A 16,919-nucleotide genomic window follows, 5' to 3' on the forward strand; every position below is an offset into this window, starting at 1 on the left:
AAGCCATTATGTCATGGCACTTACAATAAACAATATTATCTTGTTCTTTTATGAAGCACTTTGAAGATATCCATTCATCTCAAGCGCATTTAGGTTCTTTTCATATTGACTTTATAGTAATTCAGAATCAGCCTACTTGCCTTTATACTTTGCCTTTGCTTTTTCATCAATAAAATGCTGTCATAAACCTTTCCCATTTCAATGATTTATTAATGTTTATGGTTTAAATAATATTAATTGTACATCTTCTGTGTACTAAAGCATCGTCCCAGGTAAGTAAGTGGGACAGAATAATGAGCAAAGAAAACAAAAATACTGACAAAATAATGGCAAAGCCAAATTCTTCAAGTGAGTAAACATTTAGTTTGTGTGTGTGTATTTATATGTATATTAATAATATGTATTAAACATCATATATTATGTATACACACACACATACAAACCATATGCATGCTGAACAGCTGTGTGAGGAAGCTATCTAAATCAATTATGTAATTGTGCCTTAATCAAAAGTGCTGTTCTATCAGTTGTTTAAAAAAAAAAAAAAAAGGTGGTAAGCAGTGTTTCTCTTTGTTTATGAAATCCCACATGAATGTTGCTTCAGATTTTCTTCCAGCAAGTGGTAAAGTTTAGAGTCATTGACTTAAGTTTGCTAAAATTGCTTGAGGAGCCTCAGCTGGCCGCATACACCTGATTTCTGAATCCTACGCGGGCGTTCTGACTTCCACGGGGCAGTGTCATCACAAGGTTCAGATATGGTCAGCTCTGTTCACACAGTGGACCACTGAGAATTCAAAGGAGGGAGAGCTTTTCCTCATACTATTAAGCAAATATTTCCTGCTTAGAAACCACTTATTAATCAAAGGTAATTTCAGGGAGAGCCGCAGTGCAGGGTGAGTGAAACAAAGCTAACAAGCTACATAAAGTTTCCCCCTCCTTTGTTGATTCATGTGAGGTGGTCAAAGTGACTTCGTTTCTAGTTCATACTTTAGGTACATACACAGTGTATGCGTGTGTGCACACACATGCCTTTATATATGGATCCATAGTATTTATATTCACAGGTACCTAACTGAACGTGGTGTCTCTAGATACGATTCTTGACAGTAATTTAATGTTATGCAGGAAAAATAGTTCACGACGCAATAATCGTGTTATGTCTACAGTACCCATGTATTTGCCCTTTCTAATAATGGGCTCTAAATTTGATTGAGAAAGCTAATACTGAAGATAGAATTCGTTTTAAATTTAATTTTACGAGGAACATGCATTTACCATCTCTTGCCACTAGTGGACGGTGCAGACTTGATAACGTTAGTTTCCTAATGCTTTTTATTCGAGTAATTTAACATGTCTGTGCAACTGTGTTTGAGAAGTCATGGTTTTCAGTTGGTTTACAAAGTGATACGTATATTTTAAAACGCTTAATGTTTTATCGTCAAAGATGGTATTTTTGACATTAAGCGGGAACATGTCTGCTTTAAATTAACAAAGCTTTATAAATGAGAAAAAATAAAACCAATGCAGCATGGGTGTAAAATGGCTCTACGTTTTCACACCTATACAGAAAAATATATTAGTCCATACGTGATCCTTTTACTAGATAAAATTATAGGGCTTTTGGAACAGGGGAAACCTCAAGATGGTTGTGAGAAACTTGTTCAACTATTTAAACTTTGAGTGCGTGTTTCGGTTCAATCAACTACAGGTTTGAACACTGAAGGAAAGTAACAATGAATAAAAAAAGAGTTTTACTTTAGATGATGGAGAGCTAATTTAAACGGAAATGAAGAAAAACACATTGTTTGATTTATCTATATGAGATTATTTTTTTAAATGTCTTTTCCACTCCCTAAAAAGAATTGGTGATATTCTTAAAGGCTTTTTGAAAAGATATGGGATGCACATACGTTTAAATTACTTTAGAGATATTGTGGAATATTTAAAAATATTTAAAAACTGAATAAATAAAAACACTTTGTCACACGTAATTTTTAGGTATCCTCTGTTTAACTGTTTTGTAATAGATTATAACAGGAGAAGAATTTGACCGCACATTTGGAAATGGCCTTGTAGAGTAATTATAAGTGTAAAATACTCAAAGTTTTTATACAGTTGATTGACAATCAGGGATCACGCCATGATGCATCCTTTGGAACCTCATAGGAATTCTCTTTTCTTACTCTACCTCTCAAAAATTATGATAAATGATCTTCACTTTCACTGTAGCTCTTCATCTATAGAAAGTTCTGAATACGAGTGTAATTCTGTTTTACATGCCTGAAACTGTTACAAGCAAATACATATGTGGCCAGGAACTGCTTATGGAAAGATTAGCAATTTTTAGAGTCAGAAACAGATGTGCTTAATAGACCAAGGTTCTTAAAAATGTATTTTAAAATCTGGCATCTTTAGAGGAAAATCATTCTTAAATCACTGATATTTAGAGTAGAGTCAATGTAAGAATTTAATTGTAAAATCTAGTATTTCAAATGCAACCAAAACAATGAGTAGTAGAGATGATTATGTTCCAAATGCTGTTCCTGTGCTGAATTTAATACTTATTCAGCTTTCCCTTTGCAGGTCTGTAAGTATTGATTTGAAATGACATTATGAATTGCAAGTTTTCTGGGATGATCATTTTCATGAAATCTCATGATCTAGAGAATCAAATATTCATGGAAGCGATATTGATTATAAATAATTATGGTATCTTTGCTTTAACAATAAATGACTCTGATCCTTTCCAGAATGGAAGATATCTTTTACCATACGTGGAAAATACTGATAACATTTTAAAATTGGTCTCAAACTGAAAAAACGAAATGCAATCTGGCTTTGAAAATTTTGTGCTTTTACCAGCATCTTTTTAAGGATTTTATTGAGGAGTTTTTTGTCTTTTTGTGGTAATAATGATGTTTCTAGTAGTTTATAATTTACAATGTTATTTTATAAATATTTATATTAAATATTTATAAAGACAAGCTTCATGGGGAGTCTTTATGGCACTAAGAGCTGACAGTAATGCCTTATCTCAAATACCTCAAAACACGTTTCTGATTTGGGGGAAATTGAAGGTTAGAATTAGGATTATATGTAGCTAAAATTCTACACTAATACCTTCAATTTCTTTCTGAAATGCGATTTTTAAAAAGTTCTTTTTTCTTTTTGCTTATTATTTTTTAATTGAGTGTGGTTGAAGATACCTTCACTTTTTGAAAGATTACATCAATGGACACTTAGGTTGCTTCCATATCTTGACTATCGTAGATAATGTTGCTGTAGACGTAAGAGTGTATTTTTGTGAATTAGTATTCTCAATTTCGGAGGTAAATGCCCAGTAGTGTAATTATTGTATCAAATGGTATTTTCATTTTTAATTTTGGGGGAGACCTCCGTATTTTTCACAGTGGCTGTACAAAATTACATCCCCACCAACGGTGCCCCAGGTTCCCTTTTCTCCGCATCCTCGCCAACACTTGTTATTTCTTGTGTTGTTAATTTTAGCCATTCTGACAGGTGTGAAATGATGCCTCATTGTGGTTTGGATTTGCATTTCCCTGATGATGAGTGGTATTGTGTCTGTTGACCATCTGGATGTCTTCTTTGGAGGAATGTCTGTTCATGTCTTCTGCCCATTTTTAATTGGGTTATTTATTTTTTTGGTGTTGAGTTGTATAAGTTCTTTATACATTTTGGATATTAATCCTTTATTGGATATGTCATGTGCAAATATCTCCTCTCATTCAGGAGGTTATCTGTTAGTTTTGTTGGTTGTCCCTTTGCTGTGCAGAAGCTTTTTATGTTAATGTAGTCCCAAAGGTTTATTTATGCTTTTGTTTCCTTTGCCAATATGGGAGCTATTCTGTATACATAAGGAAAGGGTCCTTGAAGATATTTACTTGAAATAGGTGTATGGTGGAGTGTTAGTACAGTTGGGAGTTCAAAACTGCCTCATTTTGCTATTTTTGTGGCTTAAAGAAATAGCCCATAGAAATGGCCAAAATTGTTAATGTATCTTACCAGTTCTAACCGTACACGGTAGCTCCTGCCATTGCTTTCTGTCTCTGCTATTTCCCCAGTCATAACCACCAGATCTGCTACTTGTCCCCTCCTGCCAGGTCTTTTAGCCATCACCGTTGACCTTTGTAGTTTTCCATCCAGTTGCCAGAGTGATATTTCTGAAAACAGAAATTGGATCATATTATACCCTTGCTTCAAACACTTAAGTGACTTCCCTTTTACTTCGAGTAGAGCTGCTTGCCAAGTAATTGGACGTCTAAGGAAATCTAAACCCACCCGGTTAAACCACCAGACGTTTAAACTTCAAAGGATGCCCGAGAAGGATACCACTCTTTTCTAACGCTAACTGCTCTAACAAGCAATGCCCCAGATTTCAGTAGATAGGACCCAGTAGATGGTAATTTTTGACTCACATACATTTTCTACATGTGTTTGAAAGTCAGCCTTCTCCTTCTATACAGTGACTTTCTGTCCCCTGGGCTCTCAGAAGTCATGTAGCTGAACACTCTGCATCTGACCAAGATTAGAAAAAAGAGAGAATGAGGATCATATGGGGATGTTTTGCGCTCCAGGCTTGGGAGTGGTGTACCTTATTTCCACTGAGAACCCGCAGGCAAGTACTCATTTGCACAGCGACACCTTATTGTAAGTAATGTTGGGAAGTGTATTCAAGCTATATACTTCAAAAGAAAAAGAAAAAGAAAATGAATTTTAAAACCATCTAACTAGTTTCTGCTGCAAGAATCAATATGATACCTAATTAGTAAGATTTACTTATGAATATGTTATCTTGTGAGTAAATCTATCAATTCGTGTATTACTTTTATTGTTCTTGGCAAAACTTCTATTTAAAGGAAAGTGAGCTTCCTGATCCTAAAGTCCGTATTAAAGAGCTTGATTTACATCTCCACAGATGGGCTGGACAGGTGAAAGCTGTTTTTCCTGTGAGACCCTTTCACTCTTCATCCTTTGTGCTTGAGAAAGATCGTGCAAGGTGTACCTCTTGCAGATATCTCTTACCCAAAGAACGGGAGAGGAAGGAACAGGGCGACAGATGCCCGATTTCCCCTTTAAATTTACCGGCGAGATAACTCCTCCTCTTCCTGACAAGGAAAGAGTAACAGATGGAGGCACCCTTGGAGCTGTGGTCAAGTAGCTGGCCATCCACAGGGATGCATGCTTTGAGTAGAGAAAAGGCTCCCCTCTCTTGACTACTTACCATCACCTACATGATCTCACTTCCCCTTCTACGTTTTTATAATCAACTGGTGGATACCTGTTCCCGTACTGGCTGGGGTGATTGGTCCTGACTACTAGGGGGTAATTGGACTAGTGCTCTACCATGGAGATGAGGAGGAGTGTATCAGGAATGCAGGAGGTCCCCTAGGGAGTCTTAGGATTACCATGCCCTGCGATTATGGCTGATGGAAAACTACAGTTGGAAAACTGCCAACGCAGGCAGGATTAGTAATGGTCCTGAGCGTTCAGGAATGGAGGTTCGGGTCATCCCACCAGGTGAAGAACCACAACCATCTGTGTGCTTGCTGAACACAAGGGGAATGCAGAATGGATGATTGAAGAAGGTAGCTACAACCAGAAATGAGCACTGTCAGTTACAGAAATGAGCACTGTAGTGTCATGAGTATTTGTTCCTTAATTTGCTGTGAATATGCCTCTCTCCCTGTCCATCTGTCTGCCAGCAGACAGCCCTATCTCTGTATATTTATGTTTTCTTTCTGATTGCCTGCCATTAACATAAAATGTATTGATTCTATATCAGTATGGAAGCATGATTAAGTTTACTTCAGAGTATTTAAGTTATGGGATATCAGGAGAAGAGTCAACATCATTCAGGACTTTGCTTCCTCTTCTGGAGTAATGATTAGTGGATTTTCGAAAACGTGCATCATGTTCGATGGAATTATGTCCTTGCTTTTGTCTTTATTTGAAGATTAAATGTGGTTTTAAGTGATGCATATGGATGCCGAGTTGACAAGAGGTGGACTTGTGATGGTTAGTTTTATGTGTCAGCTTGACTGGGCTGAAGGGTGCTCAGATCTCTGACAAACATTTCTGGTATATCTTTGAAATGTGAATAGGTAAAGTGAGTAAAGAAGCTCCCCAATGCAGGCAGACATCACCTAATCCACTGAGGGTCTGAATAGAACATAAAAGCAGAGGAAGGGTGAATCTGTTCTTTGCTTGAGCTAGGACTTCCGTCTCCTCTTGCCCCAAACATCACCATTCCTGGTTCTCTGGGCTTGCAGACTTAGACTGAGAATTATACCTTTGGCTTCTAATTCTCAGGTATTTGGGCTTGTACTAGAATTGACTCCCATTGGCTCTCCTGGTTCTCCAGTTTGTCGACTGCAGATCCTGGGACCTCTTGCTCTCCATAACCTCATAAGCCAATTCCTATCATAAATCTCTCCATCTCTCCCATATATAGAGAGATATTATAATATATATTTATCTATCTGTATGTATATATTTATATTTATATTTGTAACTTATATTTTCTTTTTTTTTTTTTTTTTTTGGAGAACACTCACTAGTACCTTTTGGTCTATGCTGTTTTTCTCTGTCTAGAACAGTCACACAGAACGCTTTCAGCCCCTACCAGCCAGTCACATCTTGCCACTAACCTCAGTTTACATATTACTTTATAAAAAAGGAATGATTTCAGTCCAAAAAGTATTTCCTTCACTATTTGCCTTCAAAGAAGTGTGCAAGATTTTAAAAGACCTTCTCAAAACATGTAGCTATTTTTGTGTTTGTTTACTGTGTATCTTTCCCTTTGAACTGTCAGCTTCGTGATAATATATATTGTTTGCTTTATTAATCTCCCTCTATCCAGTGCTGAACAAACGATGCTGTAGTTTGTGGTGAACAGCCCCCTTTTTCTTCTCCAGCTCTGTATGTGTATATTTCTGTATGGTAGCTGTGGCTACAGTGTAAAGAGGGTAGTTGAAACCCTAGACTTGTCTTGTATGAGCCTGAGGAGGCTACCACTCTATATCCCTGAGGAGTTTAGATTTTCCAGGACGCTGGAGTGAACCTTCACCCCTAACATTGTATCCATCATGAAAATCTGTTCAGTTTGTTCTTTGCAAAACATAAATTGGCTTATCAGGCCAAAGAGTGAGGCTGATGAAATACTGTATTAGAATTCTATAAATGTATAAGAACAATGAAGCATATGGGACAGCGTTTTGCTGATATAACTGCCTTCAAGACCTTTTTAAACAAACCTAATTAAGAATAATATAAGGACTAAATGACATAAGTCAGAATTAATTGAACTACTAGTGGATAATTTATAGACATTGCCAAGGTAACCCTCATAACACTGTGATGACTTATTTAATTTGAAGGCTATTATAAGAATTATGAATGAAAATTAGGCTATTCAAAACCTACCTTGCTTGTGGGTATAAAGATATAGTAGGTATAGATACACCTACAGATATAAAGAAAAAGACAGGTTGAAATCAGATGTTTCAATATCTATTCAAACTAAACAGTACTATTTCATTTTATTTTTTAAATGTTTATTTATTTTTGAGAGAGACAGAGTACAAGCAGGGGAGCGGCAGAGAGGAAGACACAGAATACAAAGCAGGCTCCAGGCTCCAAGCTGTCAGCACAGAGCCCCTCGCGGGGCTTGAACTCATGGGCCACAAGATCATGACCAGAGTCAAAGTCAGACACTTAACTGACTGAGCCACCCAGGCGCCCCAATACTATTCTACAAATAAAAATATAACACAAAGGAGTCAGCTGAGATTTAGTTAATTTATAGAAATTGATAGTTTGAGGATAATGATAAAAGTCGGTCAAAATGAAAAAATAAGTTCTCTGAGTTACACAAAGTTTCCACAGAGTAGCAACAGTTGGTCTATGAAACATCTTTACTTTATATCCCAGATGACGGGGCACTTTCCAGCAATGCATGCTTCATAAACCCAACAATTCTTGTTTTACCTTTTCCTATAAGAAATCTCTATACAGAGGTATTCAGTTAAGACCATTCTGGAGATAAGAAACTTCCTTTAAGGGAAGAGCATTAGTATTCTTACTTTTAGGAGCAGTTTTCGTGTTGAAAAGGAGATTGGACGAAGGCCCCTGCATTTTCTCTCTTCCCCAAGTGTATGCCCATTTCACCCGATGATGTAGTGACACCAAAGATATTTGTATACGACTGAGTGAAGAAACCCAAGCTAAAACAGGAATATATAGTATACCATTTAAATAATTCTGTATGATATACAAAATCTGGAATGATAAATTTTAAATTGTCCATTCTTTTCATATGCATTACATATCATTTTTACTTTAGAAACATCATCATCATTATTATTAATGTTTATATTTGAGAGAGAGACAGACCAACAGACTGTGAGCTGGGGAGGGGCAGTGACAGAGAGAGGCACAGAATCCAAAGCAGGCTCCAGACCTGAGCTGTCAGCACAGAGCCTGACACAGGGCTTGAACTCACAAACTGTAAGATCATGACCTGAGCTGAAGTCAGATGCTTAACCAACGGAGCCACCCAGGTGCCCCTAGAAACATCCTTTCTTATTTTTTTTTTCAAATATATAATTTAAAGACAAGGATTCTAGAGTTGGAAGTTTATGATTTTGAGGGTTTGGAAGTGGCCTGTGTTTGGGAATTCCAAGTGTTTCTAATAATTTTTTTTTAGTTTTATTGGGGTATAATTGATATGCAAAAAACCTACACACATTTAATGTATACATTTTGATGAGTTTGGGCACATGTGCACATCCATGATACCATCAGCACAACCAAGGTACTAAACATGTCCACCATTTTCCAAAATTGTCTTATGTGCTCTATGTGTGTATATATGTGTGTTGTGGTAAGAACACTTAACATGAGATCTATCCTCTTAATATATTTTATTTTATTTGATTCAAAGTTTATTTTTGAGAGAGAGAGCGAGAGTGCATGAGTGGGGAGGGGCAGAGAGAGATGGGGACAGAATCAGAAGTAGGGTCCAGGCTCTGAGCTATCAGCACAGAACCTGATGGGGGGCTCGAAGCCATGAACCACAAGATCATGACTTGAGCTGAAGTCATGCTTAACCAACTGGTGGCCCATCCCCTGTAAAGTGCATGATACCATATTGTTAACTCTAAGTACCATGCTGTACAACAGATCTCTAGAACCTATTCATCTTGCATAACTGAAATTTTATACCCATTTAAAAATAATTCTCCCTTTCCCTTTCCCTCTTAGCCCCTGGAAACTATCATTTTACTTTCCGTTTCTATGAGCTTGACTATTTTAGATAGCTCATCTAAGTGGAATCATGTAATATTTGTCTTTCTGTTACTGACTTACTTCATTTAGCATAATTTCCTGTAGGTTCATCCTTGTTGCAAATGGCAGGATTTCCTTCCTTTTAAGGCTGGATGATATTCCACTGTTTGCATTTACCAGATATTCTTTATTCATTTATCTGTAAGTAGATATTTGATTGTTTCTATATCTTGGCTATTGTAAATAATGCTGCAATGAACACGAGGATGCAAATATCTCTTAGAGAAATTTATTTTGGACATATATACTTAAGTGGGACTGCTGGATCACATGCTAGTATTTTTAATTTTTTTATGTTTATTTATTTTGAGAAAGAGTGCACATGGGGAAGGGTCAGAGAGAGAGAGAGAGAGAGAGAGACAGAATCCCACACAGGCTCTGCACTGTCAGTGCAAAGCCCAATGCAGGGCTCGAACTCGCAAACTGTGAGATCATGACCTGAGCTGAAATCAAGAGTCAGATGCTTAGCTGGCTGAGCCAGCTAATACAGGCGCCCCAGTATTTTTTATTATTTTGAGGAACTTTTGTGTTGTTTTCCATAGTGGAAATTTCCCATATACCTCCGGCCCCACACACACGTACCAGTCTCCTGCATCATCCACATCACTCACCAGAGCATTTTTTTAACCAAAGATGAACATTTTTTTACCAAGGATGAACATTGATTATCACCCAAAGTTCATCTTTTACCTTCAGGTTCACTCTTAGCGTTGTACATTATGTGGGTTTAGGCAAATATATAAAAATATGTATCCATCATTATGGTATCAAATAATTTTTTTAAATTTTTTAATGTTTGTTTATTTTTGAGAGAGACAGAGACAGAACGTGAGTTGGGGAGGGCCAGAGATAGAGGGAGACACAGAATCTGAAGCAGGCGCCAGGCTCCGAGCTTGTCAGCACGGAGCCTGACGCAGGGCTCAAACTCACGGACCGTGAGATCATGACCTGAGCCAAAGTCGGACGCTTAGCCGACTGAGCCACTCAGGTGCCCCTCACATAGGGTATTTTTACTGTCACTGTCCTAAAACTTGTCTGTGCTCTGTGTATTTATCTCTTCTTGCTCCCTTAACCCTTGGCAGCCACTGATCTTTTTATGGTCTCCATGGATTTGCCTTTTCCAGAATGTCATATAATTGGAATTATACATTATATAACCTTTTCAAATTGGCTTCTTTCACCTACTAACAAGCATATTAGTAGGTGAAGTTAACGGCTTGTATGGAAGTTAACGGCTCTGACGAGAAGGGACTATAGATGGGGTGGGAGACTCGGAGTGTCACTGACTCCTCTCCAGGCTTGTGGTGCATTCTAGTGAGTATCGGTAGGTTTTTTTTTTTTTTTTTTTTTTCAATGTTTATTCTTGAGAGAGAGTGAGAGAGACAGAGACAGAGATTAAGCGGGGGAGGGGCAGAGGGAGAGGGAGACACAGCATCCAAAGCAGACTCCATGCTCCCAGCTGTCGGCACAGAGCCCAGCACGGGTCTCAAGCTCATGGACCGTGAGGTCATGACCTGAGCTGAAGTTGGACGCTTAACCAACTCACCCCCCCCAGGTGGCCCAGTTCAGTAGTTTTGATGTGATGAGAAATGAAAGAGACAGAAGGCTCCTTTAGTTGGTATTTTCACGGGAATCCTCTGGGAGGACTGAAAAAGGACTGGATACTCATGGATGCATTTTAGAATGTGTAATTGTCACATGAGGCAATGTCTCTTTGTAATATAGTTGTGCAGTTGTGATCAAAGACAATGGAAGATATAGTATATTCACATTAAAACTTCAAATGTAGGTGAAATGAGGTGCCAGTGGAATCTCATGAGGGTTCTCCCATGGATAATCTGAAACTTATAAAAAATAGGTAATAGTCCTGTAATGTAGTTGTACTGAATTAGCAGAATCGTAGGATTCATATGAAAGGAATTTTTAAATGTTTATGTATGTGTGTGTGTATGTGTGTGTATATAATATATATATATAATCTCCAAGTCTCTTCGGACATTTTGGACATTTGGATTTAATTATTTAGGAGTGTTTATCACATATCTGTGTTTTGAGAAGCTTATTATTCTGATATGCACCCAAAATTGAGGTCTGCTGCTATAAAGCATCATATCTCAGAGCAGAGTTGGAGGGACCATTGAGATCCTCAACACCAGTTGTGTGATCCTTCATTTTAAGTTATGGATCAACTTTATTCAGTCAATGTGGGCCCAGATATTTGGTCAGACATTATTCTGGGTGTGTCTGTGAGGGTGTTTCCGGATGAGACTAACATTTGAGTCAGTAGCAGATTGCTTTTCCTAACGTGGGTGGGCCTTCTCTAATCAGCCAAAGGCCTGAATAGAACACAAGGACTGACTTTCCTCCACCTAGGAAGGAACGCCTCCTGCCTGCCTGTCCCGCTGGGACATCAGTTTTTCTCTTGTTTTCAGATTTGAACTGAAACATTAGCTCTTCCTGGGTCTCAAGCCTGTTGGACTCAGACTGGAACTCTACGTTGAGCTCTTCTGGTTCTCAGGTCTTTAACTTGGACAGGAACTTTCACCACTGGCTCTCCTGTATTTATGGAAAATAAAAATACAATTGGAAAATATATGGAGAGATTATAATGTAATATTACATAAAATAAGAAGATAAAAATAAATAATTTAAATATATGAAAAGATTATAATGTAATATATGGTTACATACAAATGTAATATATAGAAAGTTAATACATATATATATATATATATATATATATAGAGAGAGAGAGAGAGAGAGAGAGAGAGGACAAGCGAGCGACCACGGGATTTTCTATTTATTTCTCTGAAGAACCCTGATTAATACACCAACCTTAATAAAAACCTGTAGCTTAAATAGATCTACTCGCTGCAAGTCCTGGCTTTCTTCTGTCCAATGAAATGTTTTCCTTGATCGACAGCCATGCTCTTGGCACTTTAAGAACTACTTGGACTTCCTAGTTAGTAACATAAATGGTGAAATGGAATGGATACTTTATTTTACTTATTTCTCATACTGACTGGTAGATTGTACAATAATTTCTTTGCTCATTATAGGGGAATATTGAGCTAACAGAGAGATGCTTGTTACTTGATGACTTAGTGTTTTGAACTACCCTCCCCTACTTTCGGTTCCACGAAGGAGAAGGAGCACATTTCCTTCTCTGCCAAGGCCGCTGTGCCAATGAGCTGAAGAAGGTTCAGCTTCATGTCTCTGACATGGACCCCTTCTAGGACCTCAGCTGTCCTGCCAAGATGTAAACATGGCCATATATTTTGGTGGTATTTGCAAACGTAGGATAATTGAGACACATGTCTTTAAACCTCTCTCTCTTCCCACTCTGAATTTGCCCCCAACAGGCTTGTCCTCCTGTCTGTTAGACACGAAGTAGCTGTGGAAATCTTTAGGATCTTGCCAAGGTGAAATTGAATTGAGGATACATACAGTTTGTATGTAGAGGAATATCTTTTCGGCTGTGTTTGTTATGTACACCTAGTCAATATGGAAGTTCTCTCAGAAACACGCTTGATACTTTTAAATGAAAATCGCATGAAAGATAATTTTTAGGACACCTGCCTTTGTGGGGTACAAGTTTCAAAACATGAATATTCCAAAAAGCAGATAGGCTTGTGTTCTGCTGTGATCTCATTTTATCCAACTTTCGTTCACGAAAAAAGTGATCAACTATTCTGGAAGAAAGACGAAACCCTCTGAAGTAAAAATGATATTACACAGTCGCTGTCATACTGAAAGTTGATGAAAGTGTATGCAGTCCAAAGTCCAGGAAAAGCGTTTAGTTGTTATTTAGTAGTTATAGTTAGGACTTTGTACTGTTTTTTCAGGATTTTGTGATATATTATGGTATTTGTCAGCTTTCCAAAGTTTGAGAATGGAGTTTCTTCATCCGAAATAAATTTTTACTCTCATTCCTAATTTTGTCTTCTCCCCAAATTGTAAAATACCAGCCTCCGTAAAACGTGAACATGGGTTCCTCTGCTTTCCCTTGGCTGAACCTCCCAGACTCCGCCGATGACTTTCTTCTGCAGAGTGAAGTTCCCTGGTATCCACGTGGTTATTTTGTTACTTATCACAAGTGCCTGCTTGCTTTTTGTGTCCTCACCTGGACCGGAATCCCCTTCAGGGCAGACTCCTTGGGGGCTTTTCCACCACCTAAGCCTGACTTAGTTTGACCAGTCTGTAGACATCTGCAGACAGACTTAATGAAAGCGGGTAAGCGTTTCAGGGCAAGGGAAGGAAGCTTGCTGGAGGATTCCAGCTCCTTGCTTTTGGCCTGTTTTCCATTGTTCTGGCTCCCCCTCCCACCAGAGAGACGGCTTTTGCTGATTCTTCCTATCGCGTTGTTTGCACAAAAACACACAAAGTCCCAAAGAAGGAAAGTGGATTGTCAGCTGTTTGTCAGCCTGACTTGCACAGGTCAGGCTTCGATATCCAAAGATTTCAAAAACGACTTATGCTAGGGGAGAGGAGGAACGCATTAACTTCAGGTCACCAAATTAGTGAAAAAACTATATAAGATGGAGTGTTTCCAAGAGTAACTGATTTACATAAAAAGTAAACAGCATTACATGCATTTAATTAAACTTAAATCATAAGTTTAAGTACCATTCTAATATTGACAGAGAGAGTTTGGGAAGTATCAGATTCACTTTGAACCACAATCTCCATGGTAAATAATGAAATACACAGAGAAGCGAGTGGGTAGGCTTTTTAATTCTTCCTCAGAATAGGGGTGCCAATGAGACAAATTAAGAGGTGAAAGCTCATTTTCAGGTAGTTTCATTAAGAATGCTCCTAATAGAAGCTCTTTGAGACTTAAAGTCAAAGGCATAATTGCTGTGATTCTTTCGATGAAATAATCTTTGCTCTTTACATATTTTTAACAAATTCGGTGAGATATGAGTCACCTACTGTACAATTTATCCATTTAAAGAGTACAATTCGGTGGTTAATGTATTTACAGAGTTGTGCAATCGTCACCACAGTCAATTTTAAGACGTTTCATCTGTCCAAAAAGAAACCTCATATCCATTAGCATTGCCCTCCAACCACCAGAGTGGAGGCGATCACTAATCCAATTGAATACTATAGATTTGCCAATTCTGGACATTTCCTATAAATGGAATTTTGATTTTCTTCTTCCACTTTGTGTTAGTTTTTGAATACACTTTCTGTAATCTGCTGTCGTAGCCACGATTCCTACCACAACTCAATAAAGAAAGAAACATTATGCTGATCTTCGTTTTTAATGGAAACCTCATTTACAAAAAATATATACATTAGGAGGTGTAATTTTCTATTCCCCAGAAGGAAAATATTAATACTGAGCTGTTTCGTACCTGTCTGAAGCAAGAGCTAAACATTTAAAAACATTATTTTCCTTAAATGAAAACTTTGGTTTTGACAGAAGTAAATCCTACCATTTCATGTTTAATACACAAGGACTAAATCAGAAAACAAAGGAAAAAAATTCAATTTCTAAGGCTTTGCAGAAATGTAAGATCTTCTTTCACTATTACCAAAGTTGGCACTAATTTTTTGCTTGGTGAAGTTAAGTCACATCCTTTAACTCCAATAAATATATTCAAACATGAGTATTTGATTTTTTTTTTACTTTGTTACTGTAGTAATTATATGTTACTTCAGGCAATATTTAATTAAAAATTAAGCCAGGCTAATCCTTTAAAAAGAACATTTACCTAAAAGTAAAAATCTAAAATACCTTTTCCCCCCAAAACTTTAATATTCTATAATTTCATGGGTTTGTGGATTGTGTGTGTGTGTGTGTGTGTGTGTGTGTGTGTGAGAGAGAGAGAGAGAGAGAGAGAGAGAGAGAGAGAGAGAGTGCGCGCTAAAGGACTCAGGGCTCGTTTGCTGTCTCTCTTGTGTGATATCTCTCTCTGGTGTGTGTGTGTGTGTGTGAGAGAGAGAGAGAGAGAGAGAGAGAGAGAGAGAGAGAGAACTTAAAGAACAATATCCTGTGATGCTTAAAAGCCTTAAAATTGATAGCTAAAATGGTATAAATTCAAAAATATATCTTGAAGATGCTTCTGTTTATGGATAGGAAGACTCAATTCTTTCCAAGACATCTGTTGTTTGCAATTCGATCTATAGACTCAGTGCAGTCTCAGCCAAAACCCCAAGTTATTTTGTGGATATTGATGCCCTGACTCTAAACTCTATGGACGAAAGACTCAGAATAGCCAAGACAATATTGAAGGACAAGAATAAGGTAGTGGGGCTGACATTACCTGACTTCAAGACATACCTAAAAGTACAATAATCAAGAGAGTGTGGTATTGGTGAAAAAAACAGATCGATGGAACAGAATAGAGAACCCAGAAATAGGCCCACATAAACATAATCAACTGATCTTTGACAAAGGAGTAAAGGCAATACAGTAGATAAAAGATACTCTTTTCACCAACTTATGCTGGAATAATTGGACATTCATGTGCAAAAAAAAAAAAAAAGAAAAAATCTAAACACAGACCTTACACCCTTCATGAAATTTAACTCAGAATACATCACGGACCTAAATGGAAAACACAAACTACCAAACTCCTGAAAGATAACATAGGAGAAAACCTGACTGACCTTGGTGTGGTGATGCCGCTTTTAGATACAGTGTTTGAAGGCACGATCCATGAGCAAAATCATTGATAAGCTGGATTCGTTAAAATGAAAAACTTCTCTCTGCAAAGACGATGTCAGGAGAACGAGAGGACAAGCCACAGACCAGGAGAAAATATTTTGAAAATGTACATCTGAGAGAGGATTATTATCCAAAATATATAAAGAACTCTTGAAAGTCAACAATAAGAAACACAAGCAACCTGATTTCAAAAAGGGACCAAGGCCATATACACCTCACTGAAGAAGATCCACGGATGGCAGATAACCATGTGGAAAGACGCTCCGCATCTTATGTCATAAGGAAGATGAAAATGCAAGCAATGAGATACTGTTGCACACCTCTTGGAATGGCCACAGTCCAGGACACTGACACCATCAAATGCTGACAAGAACATGGAACAGTAAGAACTCTCATGCAGAATGGTGTGGCCACTTTGGACGGCTGCACGGTGACTATAGTCAATGGCACTGTATTGTGTACTCAAAAGTTGCTAGAAGAATAGAGCTTTAATGTTTTCACAACAACAACGTCAACAAAAAGATAATTATGTGAGGTGAGGGACATATTAACTAACTTCACTGTGGTAAACATTTCACAATGTAGAAGAGCGTCACATCGCCACATTGTACACCTTAACCTTACACTGTGCTGTAGGTCATACGTGTCTGAATAAGCTGGAAAAAATTTCTCTTAGAAGACCTTTAAAGCACATTTGATAGTTACAAGTGATGGGGGGTGGGGGGAAGACTTTTCTTCATTACTGTCTTTGAGCAATTTGATTTTCATATGTGTTGATATGATCTTTATATATGTGCTTGAGTTTATGGAATTTCTTGAATATGTCTATGCTTTTTATTAAATTTGGAAAATGTTTGTCATTTTTTTTAAGTATCTG

The 16,919-nt window shown here is 37.6% G+C and overlaps 1 protein-coding gene across 4 annotated transcripts in view; it reads left to right on the forward strand.

Annotated features, from left to right (window-relative positions):
• CCDC102B (coiled-coil domain containing 102B) overlaps positions 1–16,919 on the forward strand; it is a 202,801-nt gene that overhangs the window by 123,276 nt on the left and 62,606 nt on the right. The window lies entirely within an intron of this gene.

Source organism: Leopardus geoffroyi, chromosome D3 (genome assembly GCF_018350155.1).
Source record: "Leopardus geoffroyi isolate Oge1 chromosome D3, O.geoffroyi_Oge1_pat1.0, whole genome shotgun sequence".
NCBI lineage: Eukaryota > Metazoa > Chordata > Mammalia > Carnivora > Felidae > Leopardus > Leopardus geoffroyi.